At 63.5% G+C, this 22,657-nt stretch overlaps 1 protein-coding gene across 11 annotated transcripts in view; it reads left to right on the plus strand.

Moving 5' to 3' along the window:
• Positions 1–22,657, plus strand: part of SEMA4D (semaphorin 4D) — an 84,042-nt gene that overhangs the window by 21,776 nt on the left and 39,609 nt on the right. The window contains exon 1 of one of the 11 annotated variants that reach the window (XM_082694179.1): positions 21,232–21,544. The exons of 5 other annotated variants lie outside the window; for them this stretch is intronic. The gene's annotated coding sequence lies outside the window, so the exon portion shown is untranslated. Of the gene's footprint in view, positions 1–21,231; positions 21,545–22,657 lie in introns of those variants that run through there. 5 more of the 11 variants (XM_082694183.1, XM_082694181.1, XM_082694174.1 and 2 more) reach the window with 5 other exon arrangements.

The following is a 22,657-nucleotide window of genomic DNA, read 5'->3' on the forward strand; positions in this document are numbered from 1 at the left end:
GGGGGCAGCGTTTGGTGCCCAAGGATGGAAAGCTACTCCGTGCGCCCCAGTGACCCACACGTCTCCGTGTGTTTGCAGAAGTGCGAGGCCGCCATCGGGGAGCAGTTTCCCACGGGGAGCGTCTCCCGGCGGGGTGGGGGTGGGGGGATTCTGCCTGTTTCCTGATGCTCAGAGGGGCTGTTCCGGTGAGCCCAAAGTCCGTCGACACGGAGCTGCCGGGATTTTTAGAGGCCGAAGCAGAGATCACTTGGTTGGCATTTCCATGGGAGGACCGGAAACGCAAGACACTTGTCAGCACGTCCTCACACATATGCTACGTCGTGAGTCCTAACATAGACGTTTCTAGGAAGACCAAAGCTGTGGATGTTGGTTCCTGTTCTAGTCTGTTCTTGCTGCTGGAACCCAGCTCCACAGACCGGCAGCTTCTGAAAACACACGCTCTTTCTCACGTGGGAAGCCCGAGACCAGGGAGCCGGCCGCGCCGGGCCCGGGCCCACTTTCACATCACAGACTTCTCTCTGTGTCTTCAGCTGGAGGAGGGGGCCGGGGCGCCCGGGGTCTCCCTAGAAGGGCCCTGGTCCGTTCACGGGGGCCCCACCCTCCTGATCCAGTCCTCTCCCAAGAGAAGACGCTTCTAAGGCCATCCGTGACGGGAGCATCCCACCTGGAGGTTGAGGGGACACAGACGTGCAGACACGGGTCTTCACCATCTTCCCTTGTGAGGGGAGAGGCCAGAACTGTTTAGGAATTCTTACAGCAAAAAAACTGTGCTCCATTTAATTAAAAGATGTGTGTTGCTCGGAGCTTTAGAAGAGGGGAGGAGATACGAGCATTGGGGGGACCGTGGGGTTTTGCAGACACAGACAGACCTGTTGTAGGCACGGCAACGGGCTGCACGCAGGGCCCTGGTGCGTGTCCGTGGTGCGTACTGTCCTACGTGATCTCGGGGCACCAGGTGACCAGGCCCAGCGTGGGGACCACCCTCACTGCTCAGTGGGGCCGCCATCGGTCTCGCTGACGCGGGCGGCTTAGCTGCAGGCTGTGTGCAGTGCGGCTGGTGGGGAATTGTGGGCGACATACCTCCAGGCTCGGGGTAGTACAGGCCTTGGGGGTGGCGCGGGCTACGGGGAAGACACGGAACCTTTCTGGGTGCGTTTTCCAGCCTTGTTCTGAGAGTAGCATGTGCTTCCTGTAGGAAGTCCAGAGAGGGAGTTTGGGCCAGCCCACTGACCGAGAGGGTGTGCGTTCCTCGTCTGGGGGCTGGCGCGTGGGCACTGAATGCCCGCTGTCTGTCCGGCATTCGTGCTGTCGCAAGGGGTACCCACGTGGGAACCCATTGTCACCTGCCAACGCGGAGGTCTGAGTCGCGGGGATGGGAAGGCACAGCCTTAGAGAGAAGCGCTGGAGCTCCTGGGGTCGCTCCTGTTTCATACGCAGCACGACATCGCCGGCCGCGCGGACGGCCGTCCTCGGCAGGGCCGTGCATTCTGTCCGCACCGTTGATGCCCCCCCGGGGAGAGCCGTGCTGCGTCTGCCGGACATTCGTTCCTGGATTCCTGTCCTCCACGTGATGTTTCGTGGCGCTGACGTCCCATGACGTGGAACAGGCCACGTCATGGTGAACAGTATGGTGGCGTTGAGGACGTCCCCACTGCGGTGCAACTGCCACCCGCGTCTGGTCCCAGACCAGCCCGTTCCCAGGGGAAGCCCTGTCCCCATGAGGTGGTCATCGCGGCCCAGCCTCTGATGTCTGCTTGAAGAGGCTGTAACACCTTGTCAGCCCCTCGTGAGGAGCAAGTGGAAGGGCTCTCACATGTGGTCTTTTTCTTAAATGACCTTTCGGCAACTGCCCCGCGCTTGACTGCCCCATGGCTTCCAGTGGGTCCGACGCTGTCTGTGGCCTGTCGTCCATGGGATGCTGAGGCTGGGAATCAGGCCGTGGGGCACACGGTGAGCTGCCCACGTGGGCTTTCCCAGTCTTGCTTTTGGGTGGAAATGAGGCATCCCGGCCGCACCCCCCACTCCCCCAGTCACGTGTGATGGTTCATTTCCACATCCCCCGAGCTGTGTGGAGCGCGAGACGTGGGTGACCATGGATGAGGCTCCATGCCAAGAACAGAAATATATTTGGAAAAAGCCAGAGATCCCGTATGGTCAGGAGCCCACAGGCACGCGCCGTCCTCGTGAGCGCCTGCTGAGCGGAGCAAGACCCCTCCCATGGAACGTGCTTAGCCCCCGTGGGGGCGGCTGGGACCTGGCTGGGCCTGTCCCCAGGAGCTCCCAGCAGACGGAAGATTGAAGTGTGGTTTTGTCTGCAGCCTCCGCTTTGTGGAGGTTGGATGTGCAAGTGGCCTGAGGCACGGTTCGTCTGGCTCGTGGGCCCACAGCCCAGCAGGACCAGCGGGTTTGAAGTGTGTCATTGGGACGCTGGCTTTTCCTGCTCCTACAGCTGCGTGGGGACGGACCTGCCCCAGCTCCCCAAAACCAGCAGCACCAAACAGTCAGTCGTGATGTGGAGCAGAAAACGAATCCCCCTGGATAGGTTTAACTTTCTGGGGCGAGGCCTGTCTGCTCGGAGGGTGGGCGGCCTTCAGTGTAGGGCGCTGTGGGCTTGGAGCATTCGCTCTGCAACCTGGTCTCTGGGGGCATGATTGCTCCTGCAGGGTGCTATGTCCCGTCATCTTCTAGAAAATTCCGTGTTGTACGTAGAGCAAGGCTCATACCACATAGGTGAGCCACAAGAAAAATCTGTCTCCACATGGTGTCGTGGCTGCTCTCGGCGCCGGAGGGGGAGAGTGTGGGGGACCGCGTCCCTGTCATCGATCCCGTATGGCCTGGGACGTTTATGCTCCGTACCCGAGCTCCGGAGCAGTGCTAGTGGGGCGTCCCGGCGTCTGTGGTGGTGAGAAGCTGAGTCCCCGGGACCTGCCTCGTGGCCGCGCTCACCCCAGGCGCCACAGAGACAGTCAGGTGGAGCGGACACACCCTCAGCCTCTGAGCAATTCAGGTCTCGGCCATGACTGACAGCTTCTGTCCAAACCAAACCACGTTCCCCTGCAGCCAAGAGAGGCGGGTGGCTGAAACCCAGCCCACCCTCTCCCAAATCCGGCCGCTAATCCGCTGCCTCAGCCCAGGCTGCTGGGGCCTCGGAGGTTAGGGACGCGGTGGACACTCGGATTTCCATGGACGCACCACTTTCTGGGGGCAGAGGAAGCCTGAGGTCCGTGCAGACTTGACAGCTTTCTTTGCACGTGCACACGTCTCGGGCAGGGTGGTGTGCGTGCTTCGTGGACGAGACACAGCTGCCCAGTCCAGAAGGACGTTCCCACAGTTTGCTGCCGCCTCATCCTTAATGTTCCCTCCTGACTTACTGCTTTCTCTGGGGACACTGTTAGCGTCATGCTGTTGAGGCTCTGCTGGGATGGGGCCTGGGGCTATGAACGCCCCGTTTCCTGGCCTTCCCCGGAGCTAGCACAGGCCTCTGCAAGGTGCTGTGTGGTCCTCGGCTCTGTTGCTTCGAGAGAAGGCTTCCTGTTGACAGTGGGGAGCCCTGGTGAGAGGCTGCTGCACACGTGTCCCCCTGAGACGGATTTCCAGAAGCATGCCGTCTGCGGGATTTAAGTCATCCGGCGCGGCCTTCCCAGGAAACCCGTCCTCTGCCTGCACCGCCTGTTGGGGAGGCCATGCTTGGTCCCGGGATCCCAGCTGCAATTTTTCTGTGAGACCCAAACTCGTGCAGCCAGGACGCGCTGGCGGGAGGCCTTCTGTACAGAAAGCCAATGACCCCCGAGTACCTTGGTTGTCTCGGTGCCCCCTGCCCTTGCCGAGGTGTGGCGCATGCTGCCTGGATACCCCGGGGGCCCCGGGGCCGTGCAGTGGAGTGCCACCTGTGGGATGGATCGTGGCCTGCGGAGCGGAGCGTGGGACTTCCGTAGACATGCTTCTGCAGCACTGAGAACACAGTTCATTGTACTCTCCAGGGTCAGCCGTTCTGGGAGGGCCTGTGTGGTCTTCCAGCTGCGTCCCTGGGGGCCGTCACAGCATAGCGGCCCAGGACCACCCCCGAGACAACCCGGGTCCTGTGGCCCTGCTCTGGTGGTGAGTGGTCTGGACTTGTAGTCTCCAAAGACCACATGAGGGACTGTCACTCCTCGCTAACGTAGGTGTGCAAGACTGACTTGAGTCCTAGCGCTGCTCCGTGCACAGTCATCAGCCCCAGAGGACAGCCCCAGGCCTGCGGTGCCCATTGTCCGATGGGGCAACAGGCCGCTGGTGAGGAGCTGTGTGCACAGCTGTGTGCGCGCCTGGCCGAGGACCAGGTCCACGGAGCCAGGGCCGTGGTGGGCAGAGGGCGGCTGTGTGGGACCTCCGACACAGCCCTGACCCCGTCTGGCCCGTTCGTAGTGACTGACGGCCGGACACCACAGCCACAGTTGGTCCTGCACTGGCTCCTGCAACAGAGCCACATGTGGGGGACACCACGTCATCGTGCTTCACACCGCAGGGGCACACAGCGGTCCACAGTGGCCGGCCAGAGCAGTGCGCACCGCAGGCCGAAAAGACCCGGGTTCAGGAGGGGCTGGAGAGGACCCCATGTGTGACTCTGGGGGACACTTGTGATTGTGCTTTGGATTTGTATCAGACACAACGAAACATTACCTTAAGGCCTCATATCATTTGTTCGTTCTTAAACGTGACTCATGGGGGTGTCTGATCTGACACACGTGGCCTGAATGTGTGGCTCGCCGGGCATTTCTTTGGGAAGCAGGCATCTGGACTGCTGCTGTGAGTGCCTGTGCCCATTAGTGGTGGGTCCGTGGGGCTTCGGGAGCACATGAGACCCGCTCTAAGCGGCCTGCCCCCGCGTTTCCGTGGCGTTGACTCCTAGGTGGCTGGCCCTCATCAGAGACGCGGGCTCCCCACTCAGGGGGCACCTCTCTCGCACAGAGACCCGGCACTCGGCTTTGTGGGCACACTCAGTCTCTGCGGGGCCCCCCAGCTCCCTGCTCCCAGCCCCGTGTCCCTGTTTTCTGGGCATGAAGGAGCAGGCCGTGTGCCAGCAGTTGGCCTTCCGCTGGCAGCCGTCTCCCGCACGCGCTGGTCAGCCGGCCACCTGCTCGCGATGGCATTGGGAACCGTGGGCTGCGTTCTGGCGGGGGCGGGGACCACTGGGTAACCCTGTCCTGCCCCTGTGTGCACCGTGCCTTCGGCCTTCCGGGGTCCTGCTGCCAGGGGCTGTCGTGGGGGCGGTGGTGGGCCGAGCCAGAGTCGCGGGAACAAACCCACAGGCGTGTCCACATCTGGCCAGGCTATTTATAGCGCACAAAGGCCCGTTTTTCTCCGACGGGGCGGGCCTACGGCAGGGCCGTCATGCACGCGGTGAAGCCAGTGAACTGAGCCTTTCATTTCGCGACTCGCTGGGGTGTCTGACACGTTCTCCGGCACGTGCCCTGGCCTGGGGATCGCATCTCCGCTGCTGCTGGCGAGCGAGCCCATGCACAGGGTGCGGTGTCGGGATGGCATGGCTGGCCCAGGGTGTCAAGCCCCAACTCCCCCACCACCCCCAGGGGAGGACGGGCCCCTGCAGACCCCATCTGTGCGCTGAACTCCCGTGTTGGGCACCAGGGTCTCCACGCGGGGGAGGTGCTCCGATGTTGGGGAGGACGGAGCATATGCGGGGTCAGTAAGTCGGTCAGAAGCAGTGAGATGGTCCTGGTGCTCAGGAGGGAATCCGGGACAGGGGCGCCGGGGGGAAGGGCCTCGCTGAGGAGGGCGGCTGGGGAAGGGAGGTTAGGGCAGTGCCTGGGTTTGGGGAGGTATTCCCCAGGCAGAGGGGACAGCGCTGCACAGGCCCCGAGACAGGACTGTGCCTCCTGTGTTCATGGTCCCTGGGGCGCTGGGGATGCTGGGGCGGGAGCCGCGGAGCCAGGGGTGTGGGTAGGCCCCCAGCCTTCTGCAGGAGAGCGGAGCATAGCAGGGCGCAGCGTGGCCCGCGGGAGGTCACGATGTGGCCTGGAGAGGGGGTGGTGACACAGGCCTGGGGTGCAGCGGCCAAGGTGGGGGATAGCCCGACTAGGCCTTTGTTGGAGCAGAGTTGAGAGGACTTGCTGACAGGTCGAGTCTGAAGCGAATGGTAGCCGAGGAGACTGCAAGTTTTGGCTGATTAACTGGAGAAATGGCGGGTCCTAGATGGGCCCAGCTCTCCAGGAGGCAGGGAGGCAGGCCTGGGGACAGGTGACGTTTCAAGGAGTGGATGGGCTGGGGCCCTAAGCCCGGAGCTGGGGAGATGTCTGTAGACCAGGGGAGGGGTCTCCCGGGGGCAGCGGCTTCCCCGGGAAGAGCTCGTCCGTTTCTCTGTCAGTGGAGCTGGCTTGGCGGGGCTCCTCAGGAAGCCTCTGTCACCACGGGGAGGACCAGGGCTGTGCCCGGGGGGGGGGGGGGTGGTCCGGCAGGTGCTTGTGCAGGGAGGAGGGGTGCTCCCTGGCCGAGCTCGGGGCACTGATGAATCTGGAGGCAGGACTGGGGGTGCGGACGAGGCCAAGCTCACCACGGGAGCCCTGGCTGGCCTGAGGACTCTGCGGCCCCTGTGGTGTGGGAGCGGGCATGGGTTGAGCAAGGAGGCGCCTCCCTCCACCCGTGCAGACCTCCTGCAGACAGTCCTCACGTCCAGGAGTGTCTCCAGGGAGAGGCAAGGCTAACCACCAGGGGCGGGAGCAGCCCCACCTCTCGGCCCAGCGGGCACTTGTGTTTGCCGGCACCAAGTGGCCCGTGTTTGCCCACTGCCCGCTGTAAGCCGAGGGAGGCCGGGGAGCATTCGCTACAGAGCAGAGACGGTGCCTCTTGTCTTCCCGGCTGAATTTGGGGGTCGGGGAGGTGATTCCCCACTGAACAGGTTTCCCTTGCAGCTTGGACTAGGTCCTACTTGGAGCTGCTGCCCAGGCGGTGCGATTGGTCCTGTGGTCCCCTGTAGGAAGCTGAGGAGTGGCCCCGAACGAGTCGGGCTCGGTCCCTGGAACTTTGAGTGCTGCCTTGGCTGGAGCCGTCTGTGCCTGTGTGAGTCCGTTAAGGACATTGACACGGGAGGGGGTCCTGGGTTCCCTGGTTACCCAAAGGCCCTCCCGCAACCTTCCGAGAGGAAGGCGGGGGTCGGGGAGGTGGAAGACGAGCCGAAGGTGATGGTCGGGAAGACCGAGGTTCGAGTTGGATGCGCACAGTGGCTGGTTTTAGGTGGTGGCTTGGCGGGCCTCCGGCACCCAGATACCTGGTTCACCAGGATTCTGGGCGTGTCTGTGAGGGTGTTTCTGGACGAGATTCACATTCAGATCAGAGGACTCTAAAGCAGACTGTCCTCCTGGGTGACGGGGGCCTCGCCCAGTGAGTGGAAGGCCTGGACGTGCAGAGAGGCGGAGTGAGGGAGAAAGCCCGCTGCGCCAGGCTGCGGGGAGCTGGATGGTGGCCGCTGCGGCTTTCAGGTCCAGGCTGGGGCTGGGACCGGCGCATCCTCTCTCCGGGGTCTCCAGCTCACCCCAGCGCACATCAGGGCTTACCAGCCTGCGGGACTGTGGGGTCTGATTTCTTACACTAAATCTCTTTATGTGTTTACATTGTTGATTCTGCCCCTGGGGACCCTAACTAATGCAGTGGACACAAATTAAGGGTTGCCGGCAGCCACCAGAAGCTGAACGAGGCAGGGAAGGGTCCTGCCCCAGAGCCTCCAGAGGGGACGCGGCCCTGGTGACACTGTCATTTCAGCCTGGCGAAAACAATGTTAGATGTGGGGCCTTCATAACGGAGAGAGAATAGATTGCCGGTGCTCTAAGCCACCAGTCTGTGGTCATTTAAATGTTAGAGCTGCCACAGAGCAAGAAGACACAGCCAGTGTAAACAGGGCTGCCCGAAATACTGTGGCCACATGCACGGGGCTGTGATTGAGTGTGTGGATTTCAGGGAGTGGTGGTGCTGGGTCGGGGCGTGGGCCTCTTGGCTCCGTGGGTCACGCCAGATCTGTCGGCGAGACGATCCAGTGGTGGACGTCTCCTCTGCGAGGCCATGCTTCTGGTTGCGGGGCGCTTTCTCAGCGGCGGCCACGGGGGCTTCCGGAGCGCGTCTGTCTGCAAGGGTAGAGCTGTGGGAGGCCGTGCCCTCGCATGCTGGTAATTCGGGCTCTTCACGCACAGGGACAGAGGCGCCTTGAGCTGTGACTGGGCCATTGTGTTCTCTCGGGCTGCTGCTCCCTCGCCCATCTGTAGCAGCTGTGTGTTACGGACGTGGACGATCGTCTCCTGCCTTGAAGACGCTGACCACCCCCCTCTCCCCCGTTCTGATTTCTGCTGCTTGCTCTGGTGTCATTCGCCGTCAGGATTAGGTCATTTTGCCGCTGAATGTGTCTCTGTTTATTATGACTCTGTTAAGTGTCCGTAAGGAAGGTCACATGGGCTGTCTCTTGGTCACCTGGCGGGCTTGTCCCGTTCAGTGCTCTTGGACCCGGCTCTTGAGCACATCTGGAATGCGTGTGCGTAACGAGGACTGAGATTGCGGAGGGTGGGGAGTCTGATTTTATGCCCTTCTGGTGCGCCGGCCCCAGTAACTCAGCAGTCCCCCCTCTGACCAGGGAATCAAGCTTCCATTCTGCGAGGTGTCCTGGGCTCACGTGCATGGGTGCCCATTGGCCTGTCTCGTTGGTAGCAGCTGCGCGGTGTGTTTCCACGGCAGGTGCAGGACCCCTCCCTCCCCGGGCTCTGTGACTCGGGGAGACGTTCCGGCAGCGATCTGTGCGTGCACGTAGGACTGCGTGTGCATGTTGGCGTGTTCTTGTGGCCACTGGGCAGAGGACAGTGTGGGTGGACGCAGGAGAGCTGCACTGCTAGGGGCAGCAGGGGGACGGGACGGTGCAGGTGTGGGGGGAGCCTGGCAGGACTGGACTTGAGACTGTCACGTTGTGTAAAGTTACCTCTTGCTGCATGGAGAGTTTTAAGGAGCTTATAAAATAAGTGAGGCGGTGATATCTGAGGAATCAGGCACTGAACAGCGTCGTCACGGGGGAGTGACGAGACAGCACATGCTGCTGGCTCCACCGCTGTGCCGGGGGCATGCTCTGCCGGGGGTTTCCTCTGGGTACGGGTGCTCTTTATGCATGGTGGGGCGTGTGTGAGCACGGTGGGTGTGCATGTGCACAGCGGGGGGGTGTGTGTATGGTGAGCAGGTATGTCTGCAGGGTGGGGGGTGTGCACGGTGCTGGTGTGTGTACATGGTGGGGGCTGTGCACAGGGGTGGTGTGTGTGTACAATAGGTGCGTGCGTGTGCACGGCGGGTGTGTGTGCACGGTGGGGGCTGCATGTGCATGGGGTGTGTGTGTATGGTAGGTGAGTGTGTGTGCACAGTGGGGGGTGCGTGTGCACAGTGGAGGGCGTGTGTGTACAGGGTTGTGCATGTGTGCCCAGCGAAGGTGTGTTTGGTAGGCGGATGCGTGTGCACAGAGTGTGTGTGCACAGTGGGGAGCTGCGTGTACATGGGGGTGCACGTGTATGGTAGGTGAGTGTGTGCACAGCGGGAAATGTGTGTGCACAGTAGGGGTGTGTGTGCACGGTGGGGTCCGTGTGCACAGGGGTGTGCATGTGTGTGCAGTGTGGGTACGCATGTATGGTCCGTGGGCGCATGTGCACAGCAGGGCATTTGTGTGCCGGGCAGGGTGCGTGTGCACGTGGTGTGTGCAGATGTTACCGTCGGGTACCGTGTGTCTGACTCAGGCCGCCAGAAACAGCCATCTCTGACTCAGGCCCTCCGAGAAACAGTGCTCTGTGTCCCCAAGTGCCTTCTGTATCCCCCTGACATCCTCTGTGGCCTCCACATGCCTCTGTGCTCCCTACACCCGGTCTCTGCCCGGGCTCCTGCTGTGCCACCCAAGCCGGAGGGCCCCACCCATGCGGGGAGCTGGGGTGGCAGGGCCTTCGCTCGCCCTCCCATGACCCCGGCCCCGCCCACACAGCAGGTGGAGGTGTGCCTCGGGCTCCTTGCCCTGCTCCCCACACAGGACCCACAGCCGGCAGACTCACAGGAGGAAGTCGACCTGGCAGGGGTGGGGTGGGGTGGGTGTAGGCCCTGCAGCCCGCAGCTGTCTGCCCCACACAGGTCCTCCTTTGGCAGCTGCCCGTGGCCTAGCCTGCTTCGCAGCTGGTAGGTGTGGGTGGCTGGGGTCCAGGGGACACATTGCCAGGCAGGCTCCTCTCTTTCCCAAATGCCGGTGTGACCGGAGTCGCCAGAGGAACAGACTGTGGTACGTCTGCTCCAAGGTCAGCGGGAGGTGACGCGGGAGCTTCCTCATGGGAGAAAGATGGGGAGCTGGCCTTGTGGGCAGGAGGGGCGGCCAGGGGCCAGGCCAGGTCCCCTGGGGAGGAGGGGCACAAAGCCAAGGGCCAGAGGCTGTGGCTAGAGGGAAGGAAGGATGCCTCACCGCGCCCCCAGTGCCCCGGCCTGGCCTGCGGCAGTCTGCACCGTAAACGGAGGGACTTGAGCACGTGCAGATAAACAGAGCGGCGTGGCTGTGGGCAAGAGACACACTGAAACACAGACGGGGGCCCGGGAATGCTTCCCCCATGTCTACTTCTCGCCATGCTCCAGGGTGATGGCCCCCAGCCCCTGCCGGGCAGGTGGAGCCCAAACTAAGGAGGTTTTGGTATAGGCCTAGGAGGGAGGGCTGGGACCAGAAAGCCCGAGACTGGTGTGGAGTCGGAGATGAGAATAGGTCCAGCCATCAGTGAGGACAGGACGCAGCCCGGCACGCTGGGCGCCTCGGGAGCCAGGTGCTGGGGACTCACCAGCCCTGAGAGGAGGGACGCCCGGGCCTGAGGGGGTTGGTGCTCTCCTGCCTCTGGGCTCTCTTGCCCCCTTCTCAGCCCAGGACCTTGGTGCAGCTGGGCCTCGCGCTGTGCCCAGGCCAGGGTCCCCCTGACATCAGCACGCGGGCCGTGTCCGCCTTGCAGCTGTGCCTCTCGTGTGCAGGCTCTTACCTCCGGACCTGCTGGTTCTCGGCCTGTGGAGCCCATGTTCCCCGCACTGGATGATGGCCCGCCACCTCACAGACCCTCAGGAAGCATCCCCGCAACAGCCCTCCCCCCACGCAGACCCCTTGGAGAGCAGCCCCACCATGGCCCATCCCCCATACAGACCCCTTGGGGAATGCCCCCACAATGGCCTGTCCATCTCATTTTTCCTGGGAGATCAGGGGTACTTGCCCCAGAAGGGCCTGGGCTGTGTTTGTAGGGTGTGGAGTGTGGCTCGCGTGGCTGATGTGTGGAAGGTGCCCAGGCAGGGACAGGGCAGGGACAAAGGGCTCAGCATGGCTGAGGATGGCGGTCACGCTGCACGGGCTTTGTTCAGAGAGGGGTCTCCGGGAGAGAAGCCTGTGTCCTTGGTGGGCCACACGACGTGGGTCGGTTCAGAGAGGGTGATGTCTGGACTGTTCTGGTGGAACAGAGGCAGGCGGCTCTGTGTCCCTCGGTTCTTCTTGGCACCCTTGCCGGTGTGAGAGCTTTGGAGCCGTGACCGAGGCCAGGTCCCCGTGGCAGAATTATACAGGGCGTGTCCTTGGCTGAGCAGGTGGAATTAATGCTTAAAACTGAGACCGAGATGTGGTGAACCTGAGCGTGCGCCCGTTGGCTTTCATTCGCAGGGCTTTGTGCTCTTTGCTCCCGCACAGTACCCGTCGGTAGGCTTTGAGACGCGGACACGTTTGCTCTTCATGGACCCCTGGGTGGACTCTGGGGCCTGGGGCCGGCAGGGCTGTGGTGATCCCGATCAGTGTCTGCGGAACGGGCATTGAACAAAGAGCAGCTTCGCATCAGTAGTGGGACCCGGTTCAGAAGATCTGTTCTTCAGACAGACAGCTCGCTCCTGCAGATCTGTGCAAACACCCCAAAAATGCAGAGCACATTGCCAACTGGAGAAAAGTCTCCAGATACACATATTACATACGATTGCAGACTCAGACTGTAAAGAATACGGAGTTCACCGCCTCAAGGTGGCTTTGAAGCCAGAAGCAGTCCGTGCTTGTTAGGAATGACAGAATATGGTGTTTTTCACGATGAGGACCATCAGCCCGCGGTCGAGGGTCCTGACGTGCTGGTCCCCGTCCCCCGGCTCCCTGCCCCCCACCCCGAGGGCGCCTTCTCCCACTTCTGATGAGCACCACCAGGAGGCTGGGGAGGCCCCGAAAGACGGCCCAAGCTGGACGGGGCGTACGGCCCCCATGGAGCCCCGCGAGCTGCTGTGGCTGTCCTGCCCGCTGGCTGCCTTCCAGACCTGGTGCTCGGTGTTGTCACCAAAGGCTCTGGGAGGTGCCTGGAGCAGGTGCCTGAAACTGGGGGCACCTGGGGGGCCGTTCTGGGCGGGTCTGCTCCCTCCTGCCTTCTCGGCTCCATCTCGCTCCTGCTGCCTTGTGGATTCCTAGGTCGCATCCCACTCAAAGGGACAGGGACTGTGCTTCTGGCCGCTGCCTGGCACTGCTGACCTCACGTGGGGGGGGCATGAGCCTTGTGTGCTGGGGTTGGAGGTGTAGGCCTGGGGTCTGGGATGGAGCAAGCGTCTGTCCTACTAGGGTGGCCATGGCGCCTGTAGCCCCACGTGCGGCTGCCACGCAGGCCCGCCAGTCCGTGTCTTGCTTGTACCCAAGGCTCCCCCACTTGGTGGGCCGCGGCGGTCACCTGCACCCGCCCGGGTCATGTTTCCGCTTCCCTCAGTGCTGGACAGGTCAGCCGGCCCTCCGTCCTCACGGCTGCCATGACCAGGAGCCGGTGGCATTGTGGGTAGCACAGAGAGCGGGTGCCCGCCACCACCAAGCGCCGCAGTGTCCCAGGCCCACGTCCTGCCGGCGTGGAGGGTGCCCGAGCCCGCGGCAGCCGTGGGGCCTCCCTGCTTGCTGCCCACCTGCCTGTGTTTGTCCAGGAGCAGGAGTGGCTGCTGCCGTCCCCTTCCTGTGCGCCCTTCCTGTGCGCCCTTCCAGGCCTGCAGGGACACCGCCCCACACAGACCGTGAGCACCAGTCCCCGGCCGAGGTGCACCCACGGGGACCCGTGCTCGTGGCTGGGGGTCAGGAGGCAGCCCAGCACGTGCCTTGGTTTCCCGGCTGAGTTTTGCTCTGCCCAGCTGTGCCGTGGCCAGCAGCGTGGAAGTGCTTCGCCCACGTCCCTGCCTCACCTGGCCTCATGGGGAGCTCTGGCACCTGGCTCTCTCTGTTGCCAAGGCCGGGCGCCAACATTCGGAGGAGCTTGTCCAGGGCCCTTTGGGAGAGCCTGCGAGGGGGCAGCTGCCCCATCTTCGTCTTGGAGCCCCGGCCCTCGGTCACTGCCGTGGCTTGGCCTGCCTGATCTTCAGCCACCGAGGGCCGGGCCCTTGGTGGGACCCCTTGTCTGTCCTCCCACGGCTCCACGCCCCTTTCTCCCGCGGGAGCACAGCTCCTTCCTCAGCCTCCCCCGCCCCACGCCCTGAATGAGCCCACACAGGAGAACAGTCGGGCCTACATCGCGCACAGCCTGCCATTGATAGGGGCGAGAATGGGGCGAGCGTGTTCCACAGCCCGAGGGAGGCTCGCCGCGGGGCCTTGTCCCGCTGCTGAAGGGTGCCTTGTGGTGCCTGTAGCTCGTCCCCGTGGCCCCGCCCCCGCTGTGCCTTGTACACCCCGCCGTGTCAGGACAGACCCGCCTCCCCCCCAGCACAGGTCCCCCTGAGAATGGGGACGCCAGGCCAGACGGGGTCCTGAGCGCCGCAGTCCCATGAGCAGCGTGGGGCCGGGACCGGCGGGCGAGCACAGCTGCCGGCGAGGTGAGGCTGGCGGCTGGGGGGGTTTGGCTCGTTCCCGGAGTCCGGTGTCTCTCCCTCATCGCTTCTGTAGGGACGGTCCGCTGCGGTTTCCTCCTCGAAGAAGCAAGAGCATGTACACATCCGAGTTTGATCTTGTGCCCAGGGCTCGCCATGTGCGATGGTGTTTAGGCCCCCGACGGAGCAGGGATGGCGTGGTCGTCCCCAGCCGGCTGACCAGGAGGGCCCTGTGGCACGTCCTTGCATTTCTCACCATTCCGGGGCTCGGCCCCTGGTGCTCCTGGTTCTCACGGCTCAGTTGAGTGGGAATGAGCTGAGGAAGCAGGCGGGCACCCTTCTGTCCCTGAGTGACCGAGGCACGAATGGCCTTCTCCCCTTCTCAAGGACTGGAGGAGTCTGTCTGTCCAGCCTGGGCGGCTGGTTCAGGTCCCAGGGACGTGTCACAGCATTTGTGTCTCCAGGTCTTGTGGGTTCAGTAAGGAAGTCACTGAGGGCCAGGGCCACCGAGGGAGTGGCTGGGACGAGGCTCAGCCAGGCCTGGCTGTACAGGGATGGCAGTGGGGAGGGCCAGGGCGGTGCGGGGTCCAGGACAGGCCCCAGGCCCTGAGGGCTCGCGCAAGGCAGCGGCTGGACTGGAGCTGGCACAGTGAGGGGCGCAGCAGGCATCTGGCCAGTCTGGCCCAGGGGTGTGGCCAGTGTTGCCCCTGGGGGGTGTGGCCAGTGCTGCCCCTGGGGGGTGCGAAACACCAGGGACCCTGCAGCGCCTGCTTGAAGAGGCCGCTGGTGTTTCAGCGCTACATAAAAAGACCCCGCGAGGGGAGAGCCCCGAGGCTGGGAACTGGGAGGGCTTGTTCAGAGCTTGGAATTCATACAGGCCTGGCTCTCAACGGGGTGCTTGTAAGCCTTCCAAAAACCAGGGTCGGATTTGCATCTGAATGACCAGTCAGCCGGAGCAGGCCAAGGAATGTGCTGGTTTTCTGGTTGTTTTGCACTCCTTGTTAGCAGTCATTTACATTTTTACTCACCACCCCCCCATTCTTAAAACAATATTACCTGGCTGTGGCCTGGCTCCTGATTGCCCAGTGTGCACTTCTGCACACGTACCTTCCTCGCAGGGGACCCTTCCCGCCCCCTCCCCGCCCCTGTGGAAGGGGTGAGGCATTGCCCCTCCCCCTGGGCTCCCCAGTCCTGCAGGGCACCAGGTGGGCTCGGAGCTCTCACAAGTCAGGCTTGGTTTGGACTTCCCAGAATTAAGGAGAATTAAATCTAAAAACTCATTTTTTTCCTGGAAGAAGAACACAGGAGTTGTGCCCCTGCTGGGCCACATACACAGCCATGGGGTCTGCAGAAGGCAGAATAATGAAGGGCTCCTGTGGGCATCCGTGTCCTGACCCCTGGAACCCGCAGCACCCCCGCCTGTCCCAGCGCCCTGGCCCCCACTGGGCAAGGGACGTCCGTGCTTCCACAGCTGGGCCGGCAGCCGCAGGCCCTGGTGCGCGCACGCCGAGGGCAGTGTGACCGGCCGTGGCAGAGCGCCTTCCTGGGGCCCAGCCCGTGGAGCAGGCCGGGCCTGGTGGCCGATCCAGGCAGAGGCGGCTGCCACTCCCTGGTGCCCAGGAGGGCAGCTGCGGGTTCCAGGTGCGAGATCCTGTGCCAGCCCTGAGTCCCACAGTGCTCCTGTGTCGCCGCTGGTTGGATCGTAACTTGTCACAGGCTCCTGTGGCCTTGCCTGTCACACGGCTTTGCTCAGGGACCACATACACACGCCACACACGCCGCAGGCACTGACCACGTATACATCTCACACACGCCACACACACCATGAGCACACGCCTCCCACACCGTGTACTCACATCACACACACCGTGCACGCGTGTTGAGCTTTACCTCGGGGCGCTCCTAGACGGCAGCCTGCAGTGTGTGGCGAGGAATCTTGATGCGAAGAGTGGGTCTTAGTGCAGAGGTGGCCGGCACCCTTCTGACGTCCTCGCTTCCTGAAGCTTCCTGGAGCCTGGCTCCCCCCGGGACCGAGACCCCTGACCCGCCCTCCACTCGGAGTCTCTGGTGGCTGGTGCGGTGTGGGCAGCACGGAGTGGGGGCCAGGTGGACGAGGCTGACCAGCAACTGCCGGGCCGGCTTCTCCCGGGTGGTGTTGGGTCTTCAGCCAAGCTCTGCCCGTCTGGAGTCTCAAAAGGCTGGAGATGGGTTTATCAGCTGTGTGCCAACAGAACGCAGGTTCTTTGTCCACCTGGAGAGGTGCCTTTGTGGGGCTGGCCCTGGCGGGAGGGCAGAGTCATCAGGGACCGAAGGCTCTGGAAGGGAGCAGGCCTTGGGACAGTCTCGTGCCGCCGGCCCCTGCCCCTCACTCCACGTGTGGGGAGCTGTGCGACTCTGCGGCCTCTCCTGCGCCACATCCGCACAAGCCGTGGAAAGGCCGAGGGCCGGGGACCCTCCAAGAGTTGGTGTGACCGCCTTGTTGGCTTCCAGTGCCCCGCCGTGTGCTGGTCACAGAGAGGGGGGCCTGGGTCACCTCGGAGGGCTCAGAAGGACAGCCCTTCCCTGCAGGGAGGGACGCGGCGCTCCGCTGTGTGGACCCTTCCCTGCAGGGAGGGACGCGGCGCTCCGCTGTGTGGACCCTTCCCTGCAGGGAGGGACGCGGCGCTCCGCTGTGTGGACACGCTGCACTTTCTTATCCACTCAGGCCTGAAAGGACACTTGGGCCGGGGCAGCATCTCCCATCTTCCGGTCTGGGCCCTGCGGCTGGTCTATTGATTACATTAACCTAAGACATTAATGGGAGAAAAGTGAATTTAACTTTGTACCTACGGGAGTTCCAAAGATAAAAAACTGTAAGAAGTGACCAGAGGGCAGTTTTCCTACGTGCCCGATGAAAAAACAGTCTGTTTGTGAGGAATGGACAGCACAAAGGGGTTTGGTCTCGGGGTGGCGCATCAGGGGAGTAGGGAGGTCTCGGCCTGCACAACACTCTGGGCCCTTGTTCTGCACCTCTGGCCCCGAGGCTGCCTTCCGCTCCCGGTGCAAGGGCGCATGCTTCCCGGGGGACGTATTTTCCTGCTCCCAGCAGAGCGGTGCTGGCCGTTCTCACGTGCCGCGACTCCACACTGGACAGGGTGCACGTTTTGGGGCAGTGTGTTCTGCTACCCTGGGATGCTCTCAGCTTTCGGCTGCTGTGAGCCCTGCTGCTGGGAACGCGGTGTGCACATCCCTGTCGGAGGCCCTGCTTCCACGTCGTGTGGCCGGGCTCTCAGCCTGTCTGGACGCAGGGATCCGAGGCCTGCTGGGCGCAGAGGCTGCAGAGAGGAAGCCCTGCCAGCTGCCGTCTCGAGGCCGCGCCTGCTGTGGTCTGGGCGTGCGTCTGGCTCTGTGCTTCCAGGCTCACCTGTCATAGGGGACCGTCAGCCCGCTTGGCTTCTCTGTGTCGTGGCTCCCGTGGCCGTCGTTAGGGTGAGTGCTCGACGGCACCTGCTGTGTGGGTCTCAGCGTTTCCGGCTCTCACTAGGGCGCGGTGAGAACAGCTTCCCCTTAGATCGGGGCTGCCTGGTGGGCGCTGAGCCCACTCTGCCCGCCTGACCCCTGCTTCTGCTGTCCTTGCAAAGGCCTGTGTGCACTTGGCACCGGGTCACAGGCACACGGGACTGTGGCAGTCACTCAGGGCTTCCTGTCCCGACTGCGTGTGCTGTGGGACGGGCTCGGGTCTGCCTCGCACGGGGTGACCGGCGTGGGCCTCAGGGACATGGTGGAGGGACTGAGAAACCGAGGCGGGGTTAGGAGCTGTGCGTGGCCAGGGTCGGTGGCCCTGCGCCTGGCAGTCGGGGGACGGCTGCGCGCCAGCCCTCTCGCTATGTGCGCGCTAATGGCACTCATCTCCCCAGAGGCTCACACTCCATCCACTTACAGACTCCAGGATGCAGGCGCAGCCACTCCCGGGAGCGGGGAGGGCCGTTTGATTTCTGTTCTCCGAGACAGCACGAGCCTGGCTGAGTCACGCCGGCTGGTGAATGAGACAGAGCAGTCACTTGAGTGCCGGGGAGCGCAGTGTCCAAGGCGGCCTGGGCCCTGCCCCCGCCGTCGCCGCACGGGCCTCCCTTTCTGGGCGCTGGGCGCTCCGAAGCAGGGGGTGTGCGGGCAGAGGACGCCTCTCCTGGCCTTGGCTCTCTGCGCGACCCGCCCTCCCTCCGGCCCTCCGTGGGTCTTCCCCTCCTGCTGCGTGAGAGCCTGAGTGTTGGGTGCCTGCGTGGGCCCGTGTTCACCTGTTCTCGGGGAGCAGGTGCCACTCCGCCCGGGGATGTCCTTTAGGACAGGACCTGAGGGGCGGGGGCGGGAGAGCCCGAGGGCGCAGGGGACGTGGTTTTCCTCGAGCCGCAGGCCGGCTCTTCCTCTCCGTGCCCGGTGCCTTCCCAGGGGAGAAGGCGTCGAAAGATCACCGCAGGAAACCGGGTCTTTTTAGGGCTCCGCTGCCATGGACCTGTCTCTGGAAAGGCTCCGCCGGTGCCCCAGCCCTTCCCTGCTTAATCCTATTGTCGGGGGGAAAAGCCCACCCGCACTTGGAGGCCAGCCTGTCTCCCAGCTCAGCCCCTGAAGGGAGCGGGGAAGTAGCCGCCGTGGTCACACCGCTGGGACGCCAGCCTCCGGCCCCGACACCCAGCCTCATGTGTGTCCCTCTCGGGGGTAAGTGGACGGCCAGGTCCGGCGGAGCAGGGCGCACACGTGGGGCGGGGAACAAGGCGTAGACACCAGGACGATGAAGCCACAGGCGGCCCCGTCTGGCGGAGGGCCAGGAGGGCGCAAGTGCCCCCCAAGGACAGCGGGAATGAACTCCTGGGGGTGGGGCTGCTTCCCCTTCCTGTGGGGTGGCCTGAGAGACAGAATCTGGGGAAGCCACTGATACTCGGAAATGTCGTGATGTTTTTATAAGAAAACACAAAAACGTATGCTTTCTGACGGGAACACTGTGAGAAGGTGCCGCATGGCCCTCCAGCCCCTGGCCCGGAACCCAGCCTCGCACGCGCCGGGGCCCCTCGTCCGCCTGGGCTGCGGACACGGAGGTCACAGACGTCATGGACGTCACGGCGCGGCGCTCGGGCCTCGCAGATCGGGTGCACCGGGCACCGGCGAGCTCAGCTGAAAAGCCGCTGGTGCCCGCCGGCGTCCGGGAGCCCGCCGAGGCCCGCGCCGGGGGCGTGGAGCGGGCGCCACCCCGGGCCCCGCTGGATGCAGCGTCCCTGGCGGGCCTTGGCACGAGTGAGTCTACCCGCACGGGCTGTTCTAGCCTCTCCTCGCTGCGTTTGATAATATACGTGTCGGTCCGAGCGTGTCGGCGAGCACTGGCCCGCAGTCCGCGGCGCCTGTCGGGCGGGCGGGTCGTTGTTTATTTAGCCGCGTCCTGACCGGGGCACGCGGGCGCTCAGTCCCGGCGGCGGAAGCGGCGTGGACATGCACCTCCGTGTGAACGGGCGCGATTGCTGAGGCCGGGACCAAGCAGGCGGCGTGTTCGCTGGGCCCCTCTGGGAAGCCGGCTGACTTCCCCCCGGCCCCGGCCCGTGCTGGCGTCCAGGTGCCGCTCGAGGTGGGGAGGGGGTTTGCAGCTGGCGGCAAGCACCCCCCGGAGGCAGAAAATCGCTTCCCCCTGAAGATGGAGGGTCCCCAGCCTGCTGACGGTGGGTCTGTGCAGGGGTGTGTGTGAGGGGCTGCCCAGCGTAGCTAGGATAGAAGAGAAGTGGCCCCCTGGGACCCGGGGGGGTGGTCTCGGGCAAGCTCGGCAGGTGTCGTTTCACATCCGTATTTCAGGAAAAAAACCCATCCGGGTCTGAAATTTTGTGAGGAGTGTTCTCCCTGTGGCTGAAACGTTTCTAGAATCTTCTGTCACCTGGGACTGTTATACCCTAGTTTTTGCGTCCAAGAGACCACCAAGGAGCCAACACCGATGCAGTCACACGCGGGTTTATTCGACAAGCTCAAGCTAGGGCCCAAGTGTACCTGACGCAGCGGACTAGGGACTTGGACCCGGAACCAGATTACAGTCCAAGAGTTTTTAAAGGCAGAGTCGGGGTGGACTCGGCGATGGCTGAGGACAAAGGGGATTAGGGATGGCGTAAGTCACTAAGGAATTTAGGAAGCAGGGTCTCCAGGACCTTGAGGGGCTAGCTATTGTTGGGAGAGAGGTTATTTATTACCAATAATAAAAATCTTCTCGTGGGCGCCTGGGTGGCTCAGTGGGTTAAGCCGCTGCCTTCGGCTCAGGTCATGATCTCAGGGTCCTGGGATCGAGCCCCGCATCGGGCTCTCTGCTCCGCAGGAAGCCTGCTTCCCTCTCTCTCTCTCTCTCTCTGCCTGCCTCTCTGCCTACTTGTGGTCTCTCTCTGTCAAATAAATAAAAATCTTTAAAAAAAAAAAAAATCTCGTGAGACCCTTTAGATGTGTATCGGTGGGTCATGTACTTGGGAATGATTCTCGACACTATCTTGGAGGTTTAGAGATAAAGGTTCCTAAAGGGATTGTTAAAGTAGACTTATGGGATCCTGGTCGGACCTGTTGGGGTAGGGGGTCGGTCAGCGAGGATTGTCCTTAGCAAAACCTCAAGGTGAGGGCAGTTGAGTCCCCACGGGAGAGGCACTCTGTCTGTTTCAAGGGCTTGTCAGTAGGTGAGGAATTTTAATGATTTTCTTCTGCCTCTGTTTCCCACATCAGCTGAACCTGAGGCGGGATGGCTTTAATTTTCTCGGCCCCCACAGGGACGTTTTGGGCAGGATTGCCTTCTGAGGCTGGGAGCCCGTCCGGGACAGCCAGGTGTGCCCACCTCCTGCGGGGCCCAGCCGAGCCCCGGTTGGTCAGGGAGGAGTCAGCCAAGCGGGTTTATCTGGGGAGGCCCACGCCTGCCAGACGTAGGACCGCCAGCTGCATGCCTAACTTGGAGCACGTGTGAGGTGTCGGTGAGGAACCGGATGACCTGGGTGGGGCCAGCTGTGTGGAGTGGCTCCATGAGGCCCCTGGGTCAGGGTCACCCACATAGGGGGAACGTTGGCTCTCCACTGCTAAGGACTCAAAAGGCGGTGCTGGGGACTGGGCCGGGGGGCAGGGGCAGACACCGGGTTTCGGGCTCTCCATGCACGGCTGGCCCCTGGTGTGACTTCTGGAAGTGTCTGGGCCTTTGCTGTCTCGTGTGTGAAGGAGGGATCCCCACGAGGAGGAGGATGGTCTTTGGCCCATCCGGTTGCTAGAAGAGCCTCTCCAGGAAGCCCACATGTCCCTGGTGGCACGAGGTGACCTGACCAGTTCTTCTTCCCCTCCCCCCCACCCCTCCGAAAGGCTGTGCTGGGATGATGGGGACATGGGGCCCCCAGCTGGGTCTCTGGGAGGGTGGCTGGGGGCGGGAGCATCCCTGGGGGCCGGGGGCTGCTGGGGAAGGTGAGGCTGGGATCTGCCTCCAGACCAGTGGCAGGTGGTCTGTGCCCAGGGGGATGGATGGGGCGGTCGTGGTGGGTGTGGAGGGCAGCCCCGCCCCTCCCCCAGCCCACACATCAGCTTCCGGCTTCCGGTGCCTGGAGGGTCTGCGAGGCCGCACGGCGGTGGGTGGGGCCGAGCAGCGCCAGCCCTTAGGGAAGCTGCATCAGCGTGGGCAAGGTCAGAGCCTGGAGGAGCCTTCTGCTTCTCCTCGAACCCTGCCGCCAGCCTGGTGAGATCTGGTTTTCTGCTCCCCGCCCCGCGTCTGGAGGTAGGGCTGGCCGGGTGCTGTTGGGGTCCCAGCACGGAGGGCAGTCCAGTGCAGGGACCAGACGGTGCTGGTGCAGGGCGGGCGCGGGGCTCTCTGTCTCTGCTTCTCCCATCTGCACTGAAGGGGCCAGACTCCGGGTTCTTGCAGGTACCAGCTCACGTGTGCATCGTGGGGAGCCGTGCCTGGGGCCTGGCCCAGGGCTGCCTCCTTGCTGCTGCCCCGTAGCCTCCTGGACGGCACTGCCCGCGCATGGCCTTTGGACGACAGTTGCAGGCCAGGCCCAGGTCCCTCCCTGTATCTAGCACACAGTGTCTCCCCTGTCCCCAGTAGGGACGTGGTGGTGGTGCTGCTTTTGGGTCTGAACCATGTCCGTGTGTGGTCACAGGAGGCAGAGTGCGTGAGTCAGGCAGGCCGGCTGCATGTGTGCTTTGTGAAGAGGGGGTGCCGTTCCGGAGCGGAGACCAGCCCCCCCAGGCTGCAGCCTGCCCCACAGGGCCCTGTGCCGGCCAGCCTGGCCCTGTATGTCCTCGGGGTGAGGACGGCAGGACAGAGGCAGGGCTCTGGAGAGCTCAGTCCTAGGCGATGGCCATCAGGGTCGCTGCTCGGGACCACCATGCGTCTCCGAGCTGGGGGCCTTGCTCAGCCGGTTTCTGTGCTAGGACATGCCCACCGCGCTCCCCGGAGGCAGCCCGACACCCACGAGTGGGTGGCATGGGGGGTGGCCCCGAGCTCTGCCTGTCGGGAGGCACGGGCAGCTGGCCCGGCTCCGGGACCAGTTCTGCAGGAAATGAGACCTCGGGCCCCGGCACCCGCAGTAGACAGGGCCATGGACACGCGCACACCCCCTGCTTCCTGAGTCCGTGGCAGAATGTGGTGCCATTTCCTCAGCCCTTGCCGGCAGAAAGGGAGGCCGGAGTCCTGCATTCTGCCTGCTGCTGCTCTGCACCCACGTTTGGGCTTCCCCCTGGTCTGACCCCAGGTCCCTGTCCCTGGATGAGGGGCCCGGCTTGCATGGGGGCACCTGGGGGCAGCACCTGGAGGCCTCTCTCAGGCTTGCGGGCACAACCATGGCCCTGCCGTGGCTGCCACGAGCAGGGGCCAGCCGGGGCCAAG

The sequence above is a fragment of the Mustela nivalis genome, assembly GCF_964662115.1.
Source record: "Mustela nivalis genome assembly, chromosome: 13".
Taxonomy (NCBI): domain Eukaryota; kingdom Metazoa; phylum Chordata; class Mammalia; order Carnivora; family Mustelidae; genus Mustela; species Mustela nivalis.